The sequence below is a fragment of the Podarcis cretensis genome (genome assembly GCF_951804945.1).
Source record: "Podarcis cretensis genome assembly, chromosome: 13".
Classification (NCBI taxonomy): domain Eukaryota; kingdom Metazoa; phylum Chordata; class Lepidosauria; order Squamata; family Lacertidae; genus Podarcis; species Podarcis cretensis.
In genome coordinates, this window is record NC_137182.1 from 54,246,078 (window position 1) to 54,270,991 (window position 24,914).

The following is a 24,914-nucleotide window of genomic DNA, read 5'->3' on the forward strand; positions in this document are numbered from 1 at the left end:
CGCCGAAGAATGGATGCTTTTGAATTCTGGTGCTGGAGGAGACTCTTGAGAGTCCCATGGACTGCAAGAAGATCCAACCTCTCCATTCTGAAGGAAATCAGCCCTGAGTGCTCACTGGAAGGACAGATCCTGAAGCTGAGGCTCCAAGACTTTGGCCACCTCAGGAGAAGAGAAGACTCCCTGGAAAAGACCCTGATGTTGGGAAAGATGGAGGGCGCAAGGAGAAGGGGATGACGGACGATGAGATGGTGGGACAGTGTTCTCGAAGCTACCAGCTTGAGTTTGACCAAATTGCGGGAGGCAGTGGAAGACAGGAGTGCCTGGCGTGCTCTGGTCCAGGGGGTCACGAAGAGTCGGACACGACTAAATGACTAAACAACAACAACATTCTGCATGGACTGGAATGGGCAAATGCTTTGAGATACCTATTAGCTCCATAAATGACCATATAGCATATATTCCTCACAAAAAACAGGGACAACTTGTTGTTGGCAAAGGACAGCTGGACATAGAAAGGGCCCAAGTGCCTTCGGTAGCTCAGGGCCTCATCAAACCTAAATCTGTTGTTGTTGTTGTTGTTTAGTCGTTTAGTCGTGTCCGACTCTTCGTGACCCCCTGGACCAGAGCACGCCAGGCCCTCCTGTCTTCCACTGCCTCCCACAGTTTGGTCAAACTCATGCTGGTAGCTTCGAGAACACTGTCCCACCATCTCGTCTTCCGTTGTCCCCTTCTCCTTGTGCCCTCCATCTTCCCCAACATCAGGGTCTTTTCCAGGGAGTCTTCTCTTCTCATGAGGTGGCCAAAGTCTTGGAGCCTCAGCTTCAGGATCTGTCCTTCCAGTGAGCACTCAGGGCTGATTTCCTTCCGAATGGAGAGGTTTGACTAGTTCAGGCTGTTCCAGGAGCTCTAACCTGGTTCAGGAGCAGCTGAGCAGTAGCCCATGAAGCTGCTTTAACAAGACCCTGTGTTGGACACTGAGCAGCTCAGAAGAGCCTTGCTGGAAGAGGCCAACAGTCCACCTCGCCCAACATCCTGTTCCCACAGCGGCTCAGCAGGTGCCCATTATGGAGAACCAGTAGGCAGGATTCGACCACAAGAGCCAGGTCTCCCCTCCTGCAGTTTTCAGCTGTCATGGCCGACCCCAATCAATAGCCCCCTCCCCCATGAATGTGTCAGACTCCTTTATCTTTCTTTTTCACAAGCAAATTTTATTTTCACATTTTGCAAATATTTTAAAAGAGGGGGGGGGAGAGTCTTTACAAAATTCAGTTGACATTTCGCTCCACTTCCTTCCTTTCCCTGGTTACTTAATTTGTATCTTCTTATTACTGCATCTCCGATTCAAAACTATTTACTAGTTTCCCCTTATCTTCCCATTTAATTATTTCTTACTGCATGTGTTCATATCAATCCTGCTGGTGTTTCAGATTATTTACAATATATACCGGTATTCAGGTAATCAATACATTTCCCCCATTTTAAAAGAGTCTCTCTTCTTGGTTTCCTATTCTTCCGGTAAGTCTCGCCATTTCTGTCTACTCCGTCAGTTTTAATTGCCAGTCCCCCTTTGTTGGAACGGTTTCTTCTTTCCATCTTTGGGCACAAATCATTTGGGCAGCCGTACACCCGATTCCATTTTCCAGACGTCCAAGTTGGTGGTTTCCTGTGGGAGGGAGTTCCGCAGTTTCGCACCTGCCCAGCTTATTTTATTGTGGGGTCTGAAGTCTGGGAGACCTCCTCTGAGCCCAGGCGAGCCCTTTGCAGGGCATCGGGGCTGCGGAACTCCCTGCCACTGGGAATTCTCCCGAGCCCAAGCACTGCTTATTCGGCTCGGCTCTGAGCACCCAAGGCTAAGCAGGCACGTTTGCCAGCAACGCGTTCCCCTTGGCATTTGACTCCTCTGCTTCACCGGGTGGTGGGCCGCAAAGCCCACCCAGTCCAGCCTAGCTCCGTCCCGTGCTGCAAACTTGAACCAAATCTGCCAGGGCCAGGATGACGCAGCCTTTCTGCTCGTCTCGTGCTGGGTTTTTGGTCAATTGAATCCTGTCGATAGCAATTCGCACAGGCCCAGAGATCGCCCTTAGCCAATCCATCAGCATGCTTCGAATCACATTTTTTTCTTTTTTCGTGGACTGGTGGGGGGCGGAGTTTGGGGCAGGATAGAACCCAGGAGTCCTGGCTCCCCACTCTCCCACCTGCCCCCCCCAGGAGCAGACGCTCCCTTTTGTTGTGACATTGACACCCCTCCATTATCTCCTTTCCTTTTTGCTATCGCTCTCGTTCTTTCGTTTCATAATGCTGTCTGTGGGCATTTTCAGCTTTAACTTCATCCATCCGATATCCATCTATTTATCTCCTCTTTTGGTCACCTGCCAGGCAGATGGACACAGGTCCTTCTCCCTCTTCCTGCTGTCATTTCTTCCGTAATCTGGGTTCACACCGATTCAGACTTGGAGGGCACAACCTTTGGGATCCGATCGAGCCCCTTTGCCTCTGCCCTTCCTTCCATTCTGCAACTCTCCCTCTTCTCCCATAATCCTATCCATCCATCCACCTGGGAGTTCATGTCTCTTCAATTTTCCTGCCTTGAGAGACCCTTGCAGGGCCTGTGGAACTCCATGCCACTGGGGATTCGCCAGAGCCCAAGCACTGCTTATTTGGGTTGCATGCTCAAGGCAGAACAGAGACCTTAGCTTTGATTTCTCTCTGCTGTTTTGTCTTCCCTCTCTCTCTCATTCCCTGCTTTTTTCTTCCATCTCCACCTTTCTGTCTTCCATTCCCAGCTGGGCTCCTTCTCCTTCTCCTGTCCTTCCTTCCTTCCTTCCTTCCTTCCTTCCTTCCTTCCTTCCTTCTAGTTCTCTCCCTCTCACCCTTTCAACGGGGGCCTTTCCTACCCCATCCTTCCACCCTGGCCTTCTTTCATTCTCTCTCTTCTCCCCAAAACTCCCTTCCTCGCTTTTCCCCGAGTCATCTTTTCTTGCTTTCTTCTTCCTCAATCCCTTCTTCTCTTCCCTTCCTTCTCCTTTGCACCCTCTTCTCTTCCTCGCCTCTCTCCCTTCCCTGTCTTGCAGCCCCCTCCTCTCCTCTCCTCCCGTCTTTCTTCCTTTCCTTCTCTTCTTCCCCAGTTGTTCCTTCTTCCTCGGCTTCTCCCCTCTCTCCCCCCCCCATCTCCTCCGCCTCGCCACCCCCTCCCCCCTCGCGCTCCTCCCTCTCCCCCCCCCTCCGGGCCGGGGTCCGCCTGCATCAGTTGGGAGGGAGGGGCTCCATCTCTCCATCTCTCCTTCCCTCCCTCCCTCTCTCCCTCTCTCTCGGCTCCCGCCTCCCTGACGCGGCCGCTGATGCGGGCTCGGTGGGCGAGGCGAGCGGGCCAGGCAGCGGGGCCGGCGGGCGGGCGGGCGCCGAGAGCGGCCAAGCGGCGGCGGCGGCGGGCGAGCACCGGCCACCTCCCCTCCTAAGCCGGGGCGCCGCCGGGCACAGCGGCGTCGGGGGGGCGCCCTCTGGAACCTCCCACCGGCCACCCATCCCGCCCGGCTCCGGCCTCTCCATCCTCGGAGGCAACAGCAGCAGCGGACGACCCCACAACCCAACCCACCCCTCCACCCGTGCGCCCCGGCAGCACACCCTACTTTCACCCCCCCACCCGCGCTCCCCCCCCCATGGCCTTCGGCTGAGAGGCTGCCGCTCTCCCCCTCCCTCCCTTCTCCCCCCAACCCCCCCCTCCCAGGATGCGGGCAGCGCTGGGCAACGGACGAGACCCCCCGACGGCGGCCCCGGCACCCCGAGAAGCGCGCAGGCGGCGGCGCCGGCGGCCCCAACCCTGCTCCTCCTGCTGCTGAGGCCGGTAAGGAGCCGCGACCCCGCTGGGGTTTTTTTTTGGGGGGGGGGGAGAGACAGACCACCCACGACGGGCAGGGGTGGGGGGCGCAGAGCCACGCGGGCCCCGCCAGCACCTCCATCTTCACCCCGCATCTCCATCTTCCCCGCGCGCCTCCATCCCTTCGTTCGCCCGCTCCATCTCTCCATCACCCCCCCCTCCAAAAGAAGAAGACTCCATTCGTCACCCCTCCACTTCTATAATCCCTTCTTCCTCACTGGCACCTGCTTCTCTCCCTCCCCCCCCCATCTCTCCCCCCCCCCACAACAGCAACCCAATTTGAATGGGCGCACTCAGTCAGGGACGTAGGCCCCGGCACACGCGCGCTCCCGCTGCCTCTCTTCTCCCCCCTCCATGCTCCTTGCCACCCCAGAGCGGGGCCCCCCACGGGAAATGCCCCCCTCTCCCATTCCTCACCCCCACCCCCGTTTTCCAGAGGAATTAGAGCAAAATGTTGGCGTCGCCCCCCAGCGCAGCCGGCTTAGAAAACAAATAGATGCGATTCCCCTGCATCCTTCGTGTTAGCGCTGATTCTCATCCTTCTGCAAAGGAGGAGCCGGGCCGGTAAAGCGTTTATTCCTTTATTCCTTCCTTCCTTCCTTTCTTCCTTCCTCCTGCTCTGCCTGTCGCCCTGGCTGCTGCTCCCGTCTTCCTTTGCTTACTTATCCATCCATCCATCTTGTTCCGCCTGGCACCTGGTCTGTCATTTCTCTCTCTCCGTGTCCCCCCCCACCACACAATTCCCCCATTCCCTTCTCTCTTTCTCTCACACATTCACCCCTTTTTCCCATCTCTCTCTCCTTCATTGCTCCATCCCCCCATCTAACCCTGCTCTGCAACAGGGGAGCGTTTTGGACCAGCGTTTGGCGCGCGGGGGGGGGTCTCTCCCACCCACCTGCCTGCAGCTCAGTCAAGGCCCAACACGGTGGGGGGGGGGGGTGGAGAGAGACCTTTCAAGGCTGCATGCGGAAACCGAGGAGATCCTGGCAAACCTCTGGACCGACCCCACAAGCGGTCCTTGCAGGGGGTCTCAGTGTGGGTCAGAGGTGTTTTTCCTTTGGGGGGGGGGAAGGGAGCCTTTGGAGAAGATCTCCCCAGAGGTATGGCGGGGTGGTTGCTGTGAGAGCCAGGAGGATGTGGAGAGAAGGAAGGCAGTGAGGTGAGAGAGAGGGAGCGAGGAAAACGGTTGTGTGGAGGAATAATCCCCGGGCCTGGGATGTATGGAAGCTCAGGTTGAGGAGAAGAAACCATCTGCCCTTTGGGAAATGATTGAGGACCATCCATCAGAGCGGGGGGGGGGGGAAAGAGGGCTTCCGGAGGGCACAGAATTTGGGGGGCAGGCCCAGGATTTGGGGCGCAGGATGGAGGGGAGAGAGGGGTGGTTTCGGAGGCCGCTGAGCCTCAGCTAAGCCACCTCTCCTGGGACTAGCTAGAGCGAAGACTTGTAGGGTTGTAGCATCTTTGTCCATTATCAGCTACTGCTGCTGTAGATCTGTTTCTTTCTACCTGTGATGCAGAGCAAAAGTGTTGTGGTGTGTTGTGTGTTTTGTGTGTGTGTGTGTGGATCTGGGGGAATCCGGTAGCGCTAAGGCGCCAAAGCCAGCGCTCCTTGTCCCAATCCCTGAAGGCGAGGGTGCAGGGTCGATGTCGCTGCTGCCTGCCCGAGTAGGCAACACTGGAGCAGGTATGACTGATATGACAAAAGGAGGCCAGTGTTTGGCCTGGGGGCGGGGCAGGGAGTCCCGTGGGAAAACTCTTTGAAAAAAGAAAAGAGGAAGGGGAAAATGGGTTTGTGTCAGAGAGAGGATTCTGGCCCAATTTCTCTCGAACTCACCTCCACTCCATCTACTCACTTCCCCGCCCCCCCCAGCAAGGCCTATACCTCAGTGAAGCCTTCCTAAATTTAGTAATCCCTCCGGACAAAGCTGGACTCCCCCCTTCTCCCCCCCTTTTCGCTATCGAGGGTTCAGGGAACAAATTCCTGCTTGTGGATGGATAACAGCCATATATCAAAAGGGATTCCTCTTTGCTGCTCGTTTGGGGAGTTCCTCGGATCCCACTGTTTTTATTTCCCCAGTCTTCAAGTCCTTATTACGCACATGGCAGAACATTTCCAAGTCTTCTGATTAGTCAAGCACCTCCAGCTGTTTTGGGACTACAACTCCCATCATCCCTAGCTAACAGGACCAGTGGTCAGGGATGATGGGAATTGTAGTCCCAAAACAGCTGGAGGGAGGGCTGAGTTTGGGGATGCCTGGATTAGATAGTGTTTCTAGGACGCCTCCGGATATTTCTCTCCCAGGTGCGGTCCTGGGATAGCAATGGGTTTTGGGGACTACAATTCCCATCGTCCACGACCCTTGGCCACGCTGGATCATGGGAGTCGGAGTCCAATGCATCCAGTGAGTGGCCACGCAGGCGCCATGTCCCCATCCTAGATTCTCCTTCAGGGCTGGTGTGTGTGTATGTGTGATTGTGTAGAATTGACATGTGGGTTGGTGACATTAAAGTTCAGTGCGTGGGGTCAAGCTAGATGACCCCTCGGACCCCTTCCAGCTCCGCCGTTCTTAAGTTTGTTATTTGTTTGATTGTTTGGCTTCAGATCCTGAGCGGGACAAGAGGAAGTTTCACTCGCAACGTTGCAACGAGAGGGGAGAAAACAAAAACTGAATGGGGAGTTGATTTGCCAATTGGGGGTGTCGTTCGTGTGCTAACCCAGCCCCCAAATCTGGGGGTGGAAGGAAGCAGTACAACAGAGCGGGCGCTTTGGAGCAGGGGAAATAACAGGGATTCGGTTAATTTGCGGGGGACAAACGTATTTGTTTGATACTGGCCATGACCGCTAAAGAGAACCTCCTTCTGCAGGGGCAGTCTACCTTAAAATATTGTGTCGGTGGAGATAAATAGCAGGGCAGTTGGAGCTGTTGACACAAGTGGACCAGGCGGGCCTGATCCTGCAGGGCATGACTAACGCTCTGACTTATTTGTTGCATTTATATCATGCCTTTTTCCCTCTGAGGAGCTCAAGGTGGCCTGTGTGTGGTTCCCCCACTCATTTAATTGCCAGGTAGGTTGGGTTGAGAGACAGCAGCTCGCTTTGTGGCTGAGCTTTGAACCCGGGTCTCTCCCAGGCCCGGCACTCTAACCACTAGGCCGCACTGTCAGAAGGACTGTTTCCGAGCATCCTGACCCGCCATTTCCCATCGCGCCTCCTTTCGTTAACAACGAGCCTGAGCAAAGGTCCTGCATTGTGGCGGGTTGGGCTAGATGACCGCTGGGGTCCCTCCCAGCTATATGGGAGACCTTCAGCCTAGAAACGGACGGGACGACTCTGCAAAATCCGTTGGTGGAACTGACCGCAGCAAATTGTCCCAATGGCTGTCGGCTTGGACCAGCCCCTCCAACATGGCGCCCTGTGCAGATGCTGAGAACTACAACTCCCATCGGTTCTGATGTCGTACAGCCATGCTGACTAAGGCTGATGGGAGTCGTAGCTGGAGGAGCTGGAGGGTTTGGATAACTTGAGGGTTTGTCAAGGGCTTTTGAGCCTCCTTGTTCAGGGGCAGTCTAACCCCTCCATCTATAACCCCACCCTCCTCCCTGACTTTGTCCAGTCCTCTTTCAAAGCCCTCCAAGTTGGCAGCCACCAGTACCCCTTAGAACCATAGAATTGTACAGTTGGGAGGGGCACCCAAAATGCAGGAATCGCAGCCCTGGCAGGCGGCTTAAAAAACCTTCAGGGAAGGAGAGACCACCGCCTTCCGTTTGGCTGTCACCTCCTGGAAGTCCTTCCTGATACTGAGTCGGAATCTCCTTCCTTGTGGCAGCGAGTTCCGCTGGCTAACTGCGAAAACTTCAGGAGAGCCTTGTGGCAGCTGGGTCAAAGGGGGCCCGGCCAGGCCAGCATCCTGTGCTCACAGGGGCCACCCATAGGCCCCAGTGGGAAACCTCAAAAGCAGGACACGGGATAGCTCAGACAATAAAGCATGAGACTCTCGACCTCAGGGTTGTGGGTTCGAGCCCTGAGTTGGGCAAAAATATTCCTGCACTGCAGCGGGTTGGGCTAGATGACCCTCGGGGTCCCTTCTGACTCTATGATTGTACAGCAAGTCTCCCTACTTGGCAGAGCCGAGCCATCATGGCCTTCGACAGCTTCAAGAATTTGTCTAATCCGCTTCCAGAGCAGTCCAAGTTGGTCTGACCCAACGGAGTTTCCCTGAAGTGTGTGTGTGTGTGTGTGTGTGTGTGTGTGTGTGTGTGTTTGTGAGCAGGCAGGTGTGTGGTCTGTGGTTAGAGGTGCCTGCCTAGGATCTGGGAGAGACCGGGGTTCAAAGCCCCCGCTCTGCCATGCTGACCTCTTGACCTGTCCTGCCTCACAAGGTTGTTGTGGGGTTTAAATGAGGGGCAGGGAGAACCATGGAGGTCCTTGGAGAAAAAGGTGGGATAGACAGGCCATGGCGGGCTGCTGGAGAAGGGGTGCGTCAGAACACCTCATCTGAGATGATGGGCTTGGAGGACAAGTCCTAATGCCAGGGCAGAGGGGCAGGTCTCCCCTCCCTCCCTCTTATTTCATATTCCTTCCCTTCTTTTCCTTCCTTCCTTCCCTCTTTTTCATATTCCTTCCCTTCTTTTCCTTCCCTTATTTCATATTTCTTCCCTTCTTTTCCTTCCTTCCTTCCTTCCTTCCTTCCTTCCTTCCTTCCTCCCTCCCTCCCTCCCTCCCTCCCCTTCCTCTTTTTCATATTCCTTCCCTTCTTTTCCTTCCTTCCTTCCTTCCTTCCTTCCTTCCCTCCTTCCCTCTTATTTCATATTCCTTCCCTTCTTTTCCTTCCTTCCTTCCTTCCCTCTTATTTCATATTCCTTCCTTCCTTCCTTCCTTCCTTCCTTCCCTCCTTCCCTCCTTCCCTCTTATTTCATATTCCTTCCCTTCTCTTCCTTCCTTCCTTCCTTCCTTCCTTCCTTCCTTCCTTCCTTCCTTCCCTCCTTCCCTCTTATTTCATATTCCTTCCCTTCTTTTCCTTCCTTCCTTCCTTGCTTCCTTCCTTCCTTCCTTCCTCCCCTTCCTCTTTTTCATATTCCTTCCCTTCTTTTCCTTCCTTCCTTCCTTCCTTCCTTCCTTCCTTCCTTCCTTCCCTCCTTCCCTCTTATTTCATATTCCTTCCCTTCTTTTCCTTCCTTCCTTCCTTCCTTCCTTCCTTCCTTCCTTCCTTCCCTCTTATTTCATATTCCTTCCTTCCTTCCTTCCTTCCTTCCTTCCCTCCTTCCCTCCTTCCCTCTTATTTCATATTCCTTCCCTTCTCTTCCTTCCTTCCTTCCTTCCTTCCTTCCTTCCTTCCTTCCCTCCTTCCCTCTTATTTCATATTCCTTCCCTTCTTTTCCTTCCTTCCTTCCTTCCTTCCTTCCTTCCTTCCTTCCTTCCCTCCCTCTTATTTCATATTCCTTCCTTCCTCCCTCCCTCCCTCCCTCCCTCCCTCCCTCCCTCCCTCCCTCCCTCCTATTTCATATTCCTTCCCTTCTTTTCCTCCCTCCCTCCCTCCTTCCCTGCTTCCACTCCTCTTCCCCAGTACTCCTTCAGTTGTGGGGCCATGTGGGGCAGAGGTGATGGATTTGACTAAGGACGTAAGGAGGAGAAACCTCAGTTGTGCCCCCATGGCTGGGCTCTCCTTCCGCAGTTGGAGGCAGCGATTATGCTTCTGAAGACCAGTTGCAGGATGGGCGAGGGATCTTGGGTTCGAGTCCTGCTTGCGGCTTTCCTATGATGGGCTCCTGGCTGGGCACTGTGAGGACAGGGGCTGGATTGGATGGGATCCTGGCCTGATCCACCAAGGCTGTTTTGATGTTCTTCAGTTGGTGGATTTGGGGGCGCAACTGGACTGCAGCCTGACAAATTTGTGCCAGCGAATCGAGAAGTGTTGTCCTAAATGCATGTTTGGGCTGGAGGTCTGAGCATGGGAGTCAGGCTGTCTAACTCAATACTGCTTGCACAGGCTGGCAGCAGCAGTGGCTCTCTGGGATTCTAGGCGCGTTTGTCTCCCAGCCCTGCCTGGAGATGTCATTTGGGATCGAACCTTCTGCAAGCCAAACAGGTGTCCTGCCATGGAGTTGTGGCTCTTCTGCTAAGATTATAGTCCTCATGGTTGTGAGCCAAGGCCTGGTGTGCAGGTTTCAGGCAGCAGGCCTCACCCAGTCTGGCCCAGAGATGCCGCTGGGAGTTCAACCTTCTACATGCCAAGCAGGTGCTCTACCTCTAAGCTACATTCTTTCTGCTGGATAGACTAGAGATTACTGGTAAGGGGTGTTTAAAGCCCTATACAGCCTAGGACCCTCGTACCTACGGGACCGCCTCTCCTGGTATGTCCCACAGAGGAACCTACGGTCTGCAAATAAAAACATCCTGAAGGTCCCAGGCCACAGAGAGGTTAGGCTGGCCTCAACCAGAGCCAGGGCTTTTTCGGCCGTGGCCCCGATCTGGTGGAACGCTCTGTCGCAAGAGACTTGGGCCCTGCGGGACCTGACATCTTTCTGCAGGGCCTGCAAGACAGAGCTGTTCCACCAGGCCTTTGTTCAGGGCACAGCCTGACTCCCTCCTCTGGCAATCTGCACAGAATTTTGCTTAACAGTTGCCATAAATTTGATTTTAATTAATTTTTATAATGAAATGTTTTTAGAATGTTGGATTATTTGATTGTTGTTAGCCGCCCTGAGCCCAGCTTTAGCTGGGGATGGTGGGATATAAATAAACATTTATTATTATTATTATTATTATTATTGTTGTTGTTGTTGTTGTTGTTGTTGTTGTTGTTGTTGTTTGTGTGTGCGTATTTGCCTGTGGAGTCCAGGACCAAGAGAGATATTTGGGGTTGTTTATTGAGGAGGAGCTTGTGGTCTAACCCAGGCTTCCCCAAATTGGTCCTCTCCTGATGTTAGTATGAAGAATTTGTGAATATACTTACAGATATTCTATCACATGTACATAGAATTGTAAGGGACCCTGCGGATCATCCAGCCCAACCCGCTTCAACGCAGGAGTCTTTCGCCCAATATGGGATTCAAACCCACAACCCTGAGATTAAGAGTGCCATGCTCTCCCAACAGAGCCATCCTTCAGGACAATATTACTATATGTAATAGTACTATTGCTAATGATGTTACTGTTTTGGACAGCGACTGGGCACCTCGAGGGCACCAGGTTGGGCTGGGCTGTCCTGGCCGAGCAGGGGGAATTGGGAGCCCGGACTCCTGGGTTCTGGCGGGTCAGTGCAGAGCATGTTGGGTCCGAGAGACAGGGCCCCACCTAGCCGAAATGCTTGTGGAGTTGGACAGAAGATGGCAAGGAAGTCTCTGGGTACGCTGAGGTACCCACGATGCCAGGTTCTTGGAGAAGACAGCAGGCTTGCCGTGAACCCATCATGTTGGGGGACCCCCAAAGGCCATCTAGCCTGACCCCCTGCGAGGCAGGAATCCCAGCTCAGGAATCCCTAGCAGACGGGTTCCCCCAAGGAAGGAGAGTCCATCTTTTGAGGGAACCCACCCCCTAATAGAAAGTTCTTCTAACGGTCAGTCGCAATCTCCTTTATTAACGCCTAAGATAATAGGTCTGGGGGTACGAGCCCCTCTGGCAGAGCAGCCCTGCCAGGTGGCTTGCGGAGAGAGGAAGGCCCTCTGCGCTTTCTCAGAAGCCCTCTTGCCCATTTTCGCTGATGCCTCTTTCCTTTAAATAATCTGGTTCTCCTGCCAGACACAGAGAGAGCTGTCATCTCGTGACAGGTGAATGGATATTTGCGGGGTTTTCGGGGCGCAGAAGAAGCCTCCCCCCCCCCCCGGTTCCGAATCCAAGCCCCCCCCCCCCGCGTGGTGGGGGTGGTGGGGGTCCCACCCAGCCCACCGCAGGGATTTCAGGCAGGGATGAGTAAGCGGGGAGAACGGCGGCGGCTCTGGAAACCCGGTTGCCACGGATACCCGTAGTGACTGCCGCCACGGCAACGGGCCCATGCCTTTACGCCGGGAGATTGTGGGGTTGTGGAGTGGGGGGAGGAAAAAAAAAGGAGGGTGGTGGTGCAGGGAGGGAAGGAATCTCCCCTGAGCTGCCCCCCTTCTTGCGCTCCTCTGCGTCGCCATCCCTCTCCGTGCGCGGCCGCCACGGGGCTACAGCATCGCTGCCTTAGCAACACCTTGGGGGGCCCAGCGATGGGAGAGACCCGTAGGTGGGCAGTGGGGGCGAGAGGGGTGCCCCGGTGCCAGATGGAGACGTGGGCTCGATCCAGGCCTGGCTTTCCAGCAACGCAGGGCGGCTGGCTGTGTGCGCCTCCTCCGTGCAAAACGCTCCGCGCGCGTTCTTCTCCCCTACGCGTAATAATAACCCTTTCCTCCTCTTGCGCGCGTGTCCCTCCCTCTCCCCCCCCCCCCGCAGTGTGCTTTGCAGCATGGGGGGGGGGGGTCCTGGGGGGGGAGGGGCTGGCAGGCAGGCAGGCAGCAAGCGGCTCCTTCCGTGGATTTACGGCCGGCCGATCCCCGAAAGGAGGAGGGGGGGGGAAAGAGGAAATAAAAGATCCAGCAAAACTGCCCTAAAGGGACATCCATTATTAATAAAAAAGATTGTTCCTCGCCGTGACCGCAGGAAGGAGGGAATGGGGAAGGCATAGAGGAGGAGGAGAGGAGAGGAGGAGGGAAAGGAGGAGGCCTGCGCTCGCTTCTCCCCTCTCCTGCTGCAGGATTTCGGCAGAATATTTGACACACTCGCTCTCTCCATATTTAGCTCCTCGCCCGCTTTCCCTGTTCGCCATCAGTTGTGCTTTCCAGAGTGGAGTTCCCTCCTGCCCCTTTTAAACTGCGAATCTGCCCCCCTCCCAGGACAATTGCATGCATCCCTTTTGCCCCTTCCTTTGTCGGCAAGCGCCAGGATCCAGGTGGGATGCCCAGCGGATGGCTTGTCTCCCTGGCACCCTCACAGCACCCACCCTGGGTGTGCCGGCCACCCTCTCTCTGCCTCCGCCAAGCTGCAAGCCAGCGCCCTCAGAGGCCTCTTCCTGTTTTGCTCCGTTTTCACACGTCTAAAACAGAGAGGGCCGCTGTTAACAACGGGCAGGAAAGTGAGGATCGGAACTGTAAAATGGGCACGCAGAACGAGCGCAGGTGCACAGCGGTTAAAATGTAAAGGATATCAGCGTTGTCGGGCTGGCAAGTTTAGGTCCAGATTCGCCGGGCTTTGCCGGGAATATGTCTGTTCCTCATTTGGGGGCGGTTAGAGCTAACCCGCCCTCCTGAGTTAATTCCCACAACGACCCTGAGAAGCAGGCCAGGAGGCTGTAAGAGTCCTCGTCGGACACTAACGACTACTTCGCACTGGCAGGGCAGCTCTGTAAATTAAGCAGGTAATAAACATGAAGAGAGCAAAATGTCACTTAGAGAAACATTTTCCTTCAATCTTGAATTTTATTCCAGACGGTTTTATTTGACGTTTTGCTGTGTTGTAAACCACTTTGAGGCTGTTTCTGTCAAACACAAAGCAGCCAAAAAAAGAATAACAAAACAATAGATTACATTGCAAAATAAACGGTGCCTAGACATTCTGTTGGGGTGACTGCAGCCTAGGTTTTAAGGCTCCATTTGGTGGTTAGCTTAGATATATCTGAGTTTCTAACCCCGGCAGGAATCTTTTGCCCAGTGCGGGGCTCAAACCAGCAACCCTGAGATGAAGAGCTCTCCGAGATGTCGAGGCCTAAATCAGTTCCTGGATGTCGGATCTCCCTCTTTCCGAAAGTCAGCCGGCAAAATTGGGGTGTCGGGGAAGAGGAGGCAGTTGCCCCTATTAGCCCCCTCCCTGCCAGTTGGCCCCCCGAGCCAAGGGGACAAGGCCGAGCCTGGTTTGGGCCTGGGAGACAAGTGTCTACCCCACCCGCTTGCCTCTGGCCCTCTGCCCAGCCGGGAGATGGTGGCTTTCTTGTCCTGGCCGCCGTCCAGCGCAGCCTTTTCTATTGAGGATCTCGTTTCCGGCCCTGTGCCCCCTCCTCCCCTCACCCTTGCCAGCTGCACCGAGACTCAGCCAGGCGCCACAGTGAATCCCCCTCCCCATCCAGCCCGGGAGCTGGGGAGATACATATTTTTTGGGCGGAAGGCATGTCCAAGCAGAGGCCAGGTAACCGACCCATCCTAGAGGACCCGGGTTCCCCCATATACAGCAGCAGCTTTCTCTCTCTTCCTCCCCGCCTGCCAGAACAGATCTAGAATAACGTTGGCTCCAGATCACACGCCCACCTGTTTTCCAGTAAATAGTGGACGCTCCGTCCAAGCAGCCTTGGACGACCAGGCGCCCTTTGGATCTTCTGCACTACAATTCCCATCAACAACTCTCTCCCCCCAGCCAGCACATCTGTTTTGGCAAGGGAGGGAGGGATACTGATGGGAGTTGTGGTCCAAAAGTGGCACCGGACGTCGGTGGGGATGGGAAGTCCAGCCTCTCGCCTGGGTCTTGATTCAGGACGGATCTCAGTTGGGGAGAGAGAAATGAAAGTCCTTCTTCACGCGGCGGAGAGTTCAACTGCGGAACTCCCTGCCACTGACCTAGGTGGCTTTGAAAGAGGGCTGGGCAAATTCACAGAGGAGGAGAAGGCTATCGATGGCTACTAGCCAAAGTGCTGGTGTTGACCTTTAAAGCCCTAAACGGCCTCGGCCCAGTATACCGGAAGGAGCGTCTCCACCCCCATCGTTCTGCCCGGACACTGAGGTCCAGCTCTGAGGGCCTTCTGGCAGTTCCCTCCCTGCGAGAAGTGAGGTTTCAGGGAACCAGACAAGAGGGCCTTCTCGGTGGTGGCGCCCGCCCTGTGGAACACCCTCCAGCTAGGTGTCAAGGAAATAAACAACTACAGTGGTACCTTCGGTTAAGTATTTAATTTGTTCCGGAGGTCTGTTCTTAACCTGAAACTTCTTAACCTGAAGCACCACTTTAGCTAATGGGGACTCCTGCTACCGCTGAGCGATTTCTGTTCTCATCCTGAAGCAAAGTTCTTAACCCAAGGTACTATTTCTGTGAGCAGAGTCTGTAACCTGAAGCGTATGTAACCTGAAACGTATGTAACCCAAGGTACCACTGTACCTGACATTTAGAAGACATCTGAAGGCAGGGAAGTTTTAAATGTGTGACATTTTAATGTCTATTTGTTGGAAGCTGCCCAGAGTAGCTGGGGAGGCCCAGTCAGATGGGTGGGGTACAATTTTTATTATTATTATTATTATTATTGCTAGGATGGCTGTGCTCTGCCTCTGCAGTTTGAGGCAGCTGGACTATCCCCTTGAACCCAGAACACCCTTACCAGCATTTTATTTATTTTATTTATATTTCTCTGAACCCGCTGCAATGGAGTAGACCCCTTATGTTAATTGCTAATGAAAGGATCTCTGTTGGGAAATGGTGGGTGAACGACGCCCGAAAGCATCCTTCTGTCAAAAGAGTCTCAGTGCGGTCGGACGAGGGAGAGATCCGGTTTCACATCCCCCCTCCCGCATGGCTATGAAATTTACTGGGTGGCCTTGCAGGGCCGGTTGCTGCCTCTTTCAGCCTACCCTACCTCGCAAGGTTGTTGTTCCATGCCACATTGAACTCCTGGGAGAAAAAGGTGGTCCACCAATGCAATCTTAACAGGTCAAGAAAATGTTTTGGGCTACAATTCCCATCAGCCTCCAGGAGTTGCAATGCGGGAGGGGAACTTAATTTTATTTGCATTTAAAGGCAAACTCGATCCAATTCTGATTTCCGGGAACGAGAGGTGGAACTGAAACCTGGCCACCCTTCGCTAATTTGACGCCGTCCAGTTTTTGCAGTGTTTATGTTTCCTTCGTCCAAAGTTGCATTCCTATACATTAGAGTAAAGCATGGGCACAACTGCATGCATTGGTGAAAAGGACCTACAGAAATGCCTTTGCAAAAATGTGTACAATGGGCAAAATATGCATATGACCGCGTGTGCAAGTTAGGAGAAATTTGCACTTAAAAGTTGGCGAATTACCATGGTGCCTTAAAAAAAATAAATGCAATTGGATGTGGAGCTTAAGACTGGATAAATGAGAATCATCCCTGGTTGGACAATGGGCAGCAGGTTGACCAAGAATGTCTTAGTATTTTTAAAAAAATATTTTTATTCGGTTTTACATATACAAATTTATAACAAATACAAGCACAACTCCATGTAAAGAGATACCTCTGAATCTCTGGACTTCCCCCTATCCCTTCCATGGCTCCTACTGTCAACATTTACACCTGTGTGGCGCTGTGGTCTAAACCACTGAGCCTAGGGCTTGCCATTCGAATCCCCGCAGTGACGGGGTGAGCTCCCATTGCTCGGTCCCTGCTCCTGCCAACCTAGCAGTTCGAAAGCACGTCAAAGTGCAAGTAGATAAATAGGTACCGCTCCGGCGGGAAGGTAAATGGCATTTCCATGCGCTGCTCTGGTTCGCCAGAAGCGGCTTAGTCATGCTGGCCACATGACTCGGAAGCTGTACGCCGGCTCCCTCGGCCAATAAAGCGAGATGAGCGCCGCAACCCCAGAGTCGGTCACGACTGGACCTACTGTATTTTTCGCTCTATAACACGCACCCGACCATAACACACACATTGTTTTTAGAGGAGGAAAACAAGAAACAAAAAATATTCTAAACGAAACAGTGGATGTATGATTTTTGTGGTTCATGCTGTGGCCACAGACATGTGATCTGATGGTGAGTTTGGGGTAGCCCAATGCAAAAATCCTGAGGATCCATGTGGATCCATGCTTTGTAACTATGTTTTTGCACCACTGCGGCCCCAGGCAACAGTGGGTGGGTGTTTTTTTGGTGCAAGCTGTAGCCATGGACATGCTATGTGATCTGATGGTGAATTTGGGGTGACCCAGTGCAAAAATCCTGAGGATCCATGTGGATCCGTGCTCTGTAACCAGGCTCTCTGTCCCTCTCTCCTCCCCACTCCGTGGCTCTTCTCCCGCTTTGCTGTTTCAAAGCGAGCCACGGAGGAGGAAAGGTAGGGGAACCATGGATCCTCTGCTCACGACTGCAGCAGATCCCCCCTGCCACCCGTAGGCATTCGCTCCATAACACACACAGACATTTCCCCTTACTTTCTAGGAGGAAAAAAGTGAGTGTTATGGAGCAAAAAATACGGTTATGGTCAGGGGTCCCTTTACCTTTTATCAACCCATCATCCACATTTTTTATCCATCTAAGTTATCCATAGTCTTTGCTACTTTGCAAGTGAGTTTAAAATCCTGCCAGTTTTTTCATCTGCTTACAATGATCTCCTAAGTAATTTATAAATTTTCCCCATTCCTTTTTAAAGTTTTTGTCCGCTTGGTTCCTGAGCTTTCCGGTTAATTTTGCCATTTCAGTATAGTCCATCTACTTGGTTTGCCATTCTTCCCTGGTCGGGACTGTTTCGTCTTTCCATCTCAACAAAGAATGTCTTAGATACTGTGTGGGGGTGTCCCTACAATTCTTCCTCTTTCTAAATATGTATTTGTTCATTTGTCTGATGAATATGGGACGCGGGTGGTGCTGTGGGTTAAACCACAGAGCCTAGACCATGGGTAGGCAAACTAAGGCCCGGGGACCGGATCTGGCCCAATTGCCTTCTCAATCCGGCCTGCGGACGGTCCGGGAATCAGTGTGTTTTTACATGAGTAGAATATGTCGTTTTATTTAAAATGCATCTCTGGGTTATTTGTGGGGCATAGGAATTCATTCATTGTTTTCCCCAAAATATAATCTGGCCCCTCACAAAGTCTGAGGGACAGTGGACCAGCCCCCCTGTTGAAAAAGTTTGCTGACCCTTGGTTTAGACCCTTGTATAAAGGTAAAGGGACCCCTGACCATTAGGTCCAGTCGTGGCCGACTCTGGGGTTGCAGTGCTCATCTCGCTTTATTGGCCGCGGGAGCCGGCGTACAGCTTCCGGGTCATGTGGACAGCATGACTAAGCCGCTTCTGGCGAACCAGAGCAGCGCACGGTAATGCCGTTTACTTTCCCGCCGGAGCGGTACCTATTTATCTACTTGCACTTTGACGTGCTTTCGAACTGCTAGGTGGGCAGGAGCAGGGACCGAGCAACAGGAGCTCACCCCGTCATTGCGGGGATTCGAACAGCCGTCCTTCTGATCGGCAAGTCCTAGGCTCTGTAGTTTAACCCACTGCGCCACCTGCATCCCTAGACCCTTGTATGCCCCTCCCCATTTGTGACATGCTAATGATGTAGTGATGATACATCAGTGATGTATTCTGAGGGAAAGAGGGAAGTTTTAAAAGAGGAGATCACCCCCTGCTCGGGGGTTCTTACTCCTGTAGGGACCTTTGTGCAACAATAAAGATTGTGATCTACTGACCGCTCTTTTGCTCCAAATTAGTCCTACCTCGGGTCACAGCCGCTTCAGGTTGCGTTTTTTCGGGTTACGGGTTACAGTACCCATGGTCTAAACCACAGAGCCTAGGGCTTGCAGATCGGAAGGTCGGCAGTTCGAATCCCCACAATGGGGTGAGCTCCCGTTGCTCGGTCCCTGCTCCTGCCCACCTAGCAGTTTGAAAGCATGTCAAAGTGCAGGTAGATAAATAGGTACCACTCCGGCGGGAAGGTAAACGGCGTTTCCGTGCGCTCCTCTGGTTCGCCAGAAGCGGCTTAGTCATGCTGGCCACATGACCTGGAAGCTGTACGCCGGCTCCCTCGGCCAATAAAGCAAGATGAGCGCCGCAACCCCAGAGTCGGTCACGACTGGACCTACTGTATTTTTCGCTCTATAACACGCACCCGACCTTAACACACACATTGTTTTTAGAGGAGGAAAACAAGAAAAAAAAATATTCTAAACGAAACAGTGGATGTATGATTTTTGTGGTTCATGCTGTGGCCACAGACATGTGATCTGACGGTGAGTTTGGGGTAGCCCAATGCAAAAATCCTGAGGATCCATGTGGATCCATGCTTTGTAACTATGTTTTTGCACCACTGCGGCCCCAGGCAACAGTGGGTGGGTGTTTTTTTGGTGCAAGCTGTAGCCATGGACATGCTATGTGATCTGATGGTGAATTTGGGGTGACCCAGTGCAAAAATCCTGAGGATCCATGTGGATCCATGCTCTGTAACCAGGCTCTCTGTCCCTCTCTCCTCCCCACTCCGTGGCTCTTCTCCCGCTTTGCTGTTTCAAAGCGAGCCACGGAGGAGGAAAGGAAGGGGAACCATGGATCCTCTGCTCACGACTGCAGCAGATCCCCCCTGCCACCCGTAACACGTAAGGTAAACGGCGTTTCCGTGCGCTCCTCTGGTTCGTCAGAAGCGGCTTAGTCCTGCTGGCCACATGACCTGGAAGCTGTACGCCGGCTCCCTCTGCCAATAAAGCGAGATGAGCGCCACAACCCTGGAGTCGGCCATGACTGGACTTAACGGTCAGGGGTCCCTTTACCTTTACCTTTACACAAGGGTTACGCAAGGTCAACATTAGGTCACTTTATCAGACACCTTTCCCAACACCTCTTAAGTTCCCATCACCCAAAAGAACAATCAAACTCTTGATATCTCCTTCCCCTCAGACCTTGTCTGGAGATGGGCTTTCAGAACACCTGACTTGCTCAACTGCCTCTGGGGATGTCTATTGTTGCCCCCTTGGTCATTCCCCGAGTGGAGGGCTGTGAATGCCCTCTCACGTGTTACGGTAAAATCTGGGTGTGAGGCTGCTCTGCCACCCAGCTCATCGGACTAAGTCCGCGGGTCCCTGCGGAGGAAAATGAGCTCAGCCGGTGACAGGAGCAAGCTGCAGAAGATCCAAGTTTATTGCGCAACAGGTTCAAGGCGAGATTGAACGGCGAGAAAGGGGTGACATGAACTTTTGAAACTTCCCTCCATGTCCCAGAATACAGTGCAAAATACATCCCAGTTACATCATGAATACATTAAGAAGAGGTTGGGTTACACAGATTACATCATGAATACATTAAGAAGAGGTTGGGTTACACGGATTAACATATGGAGGAGGGAGGGGGAGATATGCGCAGATAAGCACATCCTGAGTACCGGTGATGAGAAGACAGTGGTCCAAATATGTATAGTCTGCCACCTGGCATTGCCCGGAGGAAAGGCATGGCAGAGCGATTTGACAGGATTAGGGTCTTGACACCTTGCTTGAGGGATTATGGAGGACAGGGAGGTGTCATGGAGTCCTAGAGAAATTGAGCAAATTGGCACGTTGAGTTTCTATGAATTTTATAGATTTTAGTCCCTTTTGACATTGACAATTGGAAATAAATGGATATATTGTAGCAAGGAAGAAGGTGAAGAAGACATGCCCCCCCCTTCCGTATCACACACTTGGGGAATTATGGCGGGATGCCCTGTTCCTACTTCTTGGTTCATGGAGGGAGGTGGAGCCCAAATTCACCTTTCTTTCAGGGTTAAAATGGTCTTGGAATGAGGAGAGTCAGTTAAAGTATGGATTTTCTACGAATTTATAAAGCTAGATTTCTTCCCCTGCGCTGTCAAGTCGAAAGGATACGTTCAGGCATAATATTTGCAACATGTAACAACTATAAAGATGTGTTGTCATTTCTGTAACAAAAAGAATGGGGGAAATTTTTAATTTATTTAGGAGACCACTATGAGCAGATGAAAAGATTAGCAGGATTTTTACCCCACTTGTCATGTAACAAGTGCTATGGATAATCTGGATATATAGATTATGAAATAATATGGAGTTGAAAATGTTGTCAATAGGACCCATGGAGGGGATGAAGTCTTGAGATTCAGAAAAATCTCTCTTTATGTATTTGATTATATATATATATATATATATATATATATATATATATATATGAAAAGTCAAATAAAAACAATCTCCAAAAAAATAAGAAGAAAATAGGGATCTCCTATTTAATAATGTGCAGCTTAACATACATAAAAACATAATAAAACGTTAAACGTTGAAAAGCTTCCCCATACAAAGATGTCTTCAGATGTCTTCTAAAGGTTGTATAGTTACAGTGAGGGGGGGGGAGTATTTGATCCCCTGCTAAATTTGCCCGTTTGCCCTCTGACAAAGAAATGACCAGTCCATAATTTTAATGGTAGGTTTACTGTAGCTGTGAGAGACAGAATAACAACAGGAAAAAAAAACCCAGAAAACCCAGAAGACAAAAGTCAGAAATTGGTGTGCATTGTAATGAGTGAAATAAGTAATTGATCCCCTGTCAACCAGCCAGATGTCAGGCTACCTGGTATCCTCCTCACTGGATCTCCTTGGCTCGGGGGTCCCATAACCCCATACCCTCTCCGCTGAGAATAGGAACGTCCTGATCGCCAAAGAATGGATGCTTTTGAATTCTGGTGCTGGAGGAGACTCTTGAGAGTCCCATGGACTGCAAGAAGATCCAACCTCTCCATTCTGAAGGAAACCAGCCCTGAGTGCTCACTGGAAGGACAGATCCTGAAGCTGAGGCTCCAAGACTTTGGCCACCTCATGAGAAGAGAAGACTCTCTGGAAAAGACCCTGATGTTGGGAAAGATGGAGGGCGCAAGGAGAAGGGGACGATGGAGGACAAGATGGTGGGACAGTGTTCTTGAAGCTACCAGCATGAGTTTGACCAAATTGCGGGAGGCAGTGGAAGACAGGAGTGCCTGGCGTGCTCTGGTCAAGGGGGTCACGAAGAGGCGGACACGACTAAACGACACAACAACAACAACAACAACAAGGAAAAGTGGGAGGTTCCGGGATCAGTTCAGAAACTGGGATGGTTTCTGTCAATCCGGGACTGTCCCTGGAAAATTGGGATACTTTGAGGGTCTGTCTCCCCCTGTGCTCCCTCCCTTGGGTGGTTCCCTGGCTGGTGCCTCCTACCATTCAACGGCATCCAGGCAGTCCATGACAAGACTTCGAACTGCGGAACTCCCTGCCACAGGAGTCAGTGATGGTCACGAACCTGGATGGCTTTAAAAGAGGGCAGGACAAATTCATGGAGAGGGCTATTGATGGCTCCACCCCCATCATTCAGCCCAGACGCTGAGGTCCAGCTCCGAGGGCCTTCTGGCGGTTCCCTCCTTGCGAGAAGTCAAGTTACAGGGAGGGTAGAGGGCCTTCTCGGTGGTGGCACCCGCCCTGTGGAACGCCCTCCCACCAAATGTCAAAGCGATAAACAACTACCTGACATTCAGAAGACATCTTAAGGCAGCCCTGTTCAGGGAAGTTTTTAATGTTTGATGTGCTTTTAATGTTCTGTTGAAAGCTGCCCAGAGGGCCTGGGGAAACCAAGCCAGTTGGGGGGGTAGAAATAAATTATTATTATTATTATTATTATTATTATTATTATTATTATTATTACTCCTCCTAGCCACAATGGCTCACCTCTGCCTCCACGGCTGGAGGCAGTGATGCTTCTGAATTCCCTCCTGGAAACCGCAGGAGGGGAGAGCGGGTCTTGTGTTCGAATCCTGCTTGCGAGTTTCCCACCATCTGGTTGAGAACAGGATGCTAGATGGGGCTCTTCTGAGCAGCGTTCAAAATTAGCCAGGCGCCAGACGCCTTTTGCACCTGACTATCGGCCACCTTGCCAACCAAGGTCCGTATAGTTAAACCCGTGGTTTTCCCAGTATTGATGTATGGAAGTGAGAGCTGGACCATAAAGAAGGCTGATGACCAAAAAATGGATGCTTTTGAATTCTGGTGCTGGAGGAGACTCTTGAGAGTCCCATGGACTGCAAGAAGATCAAACCTCTCCATTCTGAAGGGTCCCCATTCCGACCCCACAGCTTGTTCTCAACCTCGGAAGGCGGTGGTCAGCAGAGCCTCAGACAGCTGTCTGTCAGGGACTCTCCAGCTGCAATTCCTGCGTCGTGGGGGGCAGGGTTGGACTAGATGACCCTCGGGACCCCCTTTCAACTCTACCAGTCTAGGAGTCCATTACTTCAAAATGCAGCGTGAAGCCCGGTCTGCTGGGAGAAGATTTATAATGAATTGGGAAAAATGTTGAAATATACATTTATTAAGAAACCAGAGGCCTTTCTTCTTGGAATAAGAGGTTTGGAATTGCCCAAGAAATGTTAGATTGTTTTTGTATGCCACAATTGCAGCTAGAATTTTGTTAGCCAAGAATTGGAAAACAGGAGTGCCTGGTGTGCTCTTGCCCAGGGGGTCACGAAGAGGCGGACGTGACTACTAAACGACTAAACAACAACAAATCGGCCACCTGCGACCAAGTGAAGATGCCAACGTCTCCACCATCTTGCGGATCCTTGGATCTGCACTGTTTCCGCTCACTCGTACCCCCGTCCCATAGAATTCCATCAGCTATATTTTCTCTGCACAATTGGAACAAATTTCCAGAACCAAAACGCTTTTTCTGCGCAGCCTGAGAAGGTGCCCTCGCCCTTAAGAAAAAGAGGTAGGGACGGGCCGATATATACCGTATTTTTCCATGTATAAGACGATAGTTTCCCTCCTAAAAACAAATGTCAAAAATTAGGGCCCGGATAGATATACACGGATAGCGTCGAGGGTGGGCTGGCAATTGGTTGTCGCCCCGAAAATCGGGGGTGTCTTATAGGTGGAAAAATACGGTATGTGGGGTGTACCTGGATCAAGAGACTTTTCTTCACGTTCTCAAAGCTCCTAACCTAGCTCAGCGTTGTTGTCTGAGGTAGCCATAATAATAATAATAATAATAATAATAATAATATATTATTTGTACCAGCCCATCTGGCTGGGTTTCCCAGCCACTCCAGAAGCGAGAATCAATCTCAGCCAGTCCATTGTTTGAAAAAATAAGACTTTACAGCCTCCTGGCCCCCAAAATGGTGACTGTAAGCTTGGTTTTAGGAGCCATTTGGCACCTAGATTATACATCTGAGTTTCTAACCCTGCTTCTGAGGTTCCTGGGTATTGTGATGGGCTTAATATCTCAGATGGCTTAATATCTCACGGTCGTTTGGGGGTAAAGACTGCTACCGGCACGCTTCTCTAGAAATTAAGATCGTAAGCAGAGCTTTATGTATCAGGCTTATCTTAGTCCAGCATTCTGTTCTCACAGTGGACAACCGGGTGCCCATCGTAGGAAACCCGCCTTCAGGATTCGAACACAAGACCCGCTCTCCCCTCTTGCAACTGGGATTCGGGAACATTTCTGCCTCAATCCACAGAGGCAGAGAGCGTTCAGACAGCTGAACCTCCAGCGCTTAGTGAATTCTGTTTTAAAAATAAAAATAAAAAATAAATCCAGCAAGCTTTTTAGTTGAATTCTGGTTTTACCGTTAGAGCTCGTTTTTATTTTCATTGCCCTGAGTTTTTTCCAGAGACGGCTACGTTTAAGCGGGATGCGAATTTGCCTAAATAGATAAATAGGTACAGCATTGCCCTGGGCTCCTTTGGGAGGGAGGGAGGGTGAGAACAGAAATTTAATAAAGAAATAAAATAAAAACGGGCCTTTATCTCAACCGTGTCAGCGCAGCCAAGCTTCCATCAGCCCGACGATTACACTGGCTGGATGCTGTAGTCCCAAACAGCTGGAAGGCATCAGGCTGAGATTTGGCTAACGCATGTAAGAAATAATATTACAATTATGTATGTATTGCATTTATATCCCACCTTTTCCCTCTGATGATCTCAAGGAGGCACAGGCAGGGTTTTCCCCTCCCTCATTACAACGGCCCTGTGAGGTTGTTGTTGCTTAGTCGTTTAGTCGTGTCCGCCTCTTTGTGACTCCCTGGACCAGAGCACACCAGGCCCTCCTCTCTTCCACTGCCTCCCGCAGTTTGGTCAAACTCATGCTGGTCCCTTCGAGAACACTGTCCCACCATCTCGTCCTCCGTCGTCCCCTTCTCCTTGCGCCCTCCATCTTTCCCAGCATCAGGGTCTTTTCCAGGGAGTCTTCTCTTCTCCTGAGGTGGCCAAAGTCTTGGAGCCTCAGCTTCAGGATCTGTCCTTCCAGTGAGCACTCAGGGCTGATTTCCTTCCGAATGGAGAGGTTGGATCTTCTTGCTGTCCATGGGACTCTCAAGAGTCTCCTCCAGCACCAGAATTCAAAAGCATC

At 51.9% G+C, this 24,914-nt stretch overlaps 1 protein-coding gene across 2 annotated transcripts in view; it reads left to right on the top strand.

Moving 5' to 3' along the window:
• The first annotated feature begins 3,722 nt into the window (after positions 1 to 3,722).
• Positions 3,723 to 24,914, top strand: part of NLGN2 (neuroligin 2) — a 75,938-nt gene continuing 54,746 nt past the window's right edge. For both annotated transcript variants that reach the window (XM_079951823.1, XM_079951824.1), the window contains exon 1: positions 3,723 to 3,841. The gene's annotated coding sequence lies outside the window, so the exon portion shown is untranslated. The remainder of the gene's footprint in view (positions 3,842 to 24,914) is intronic.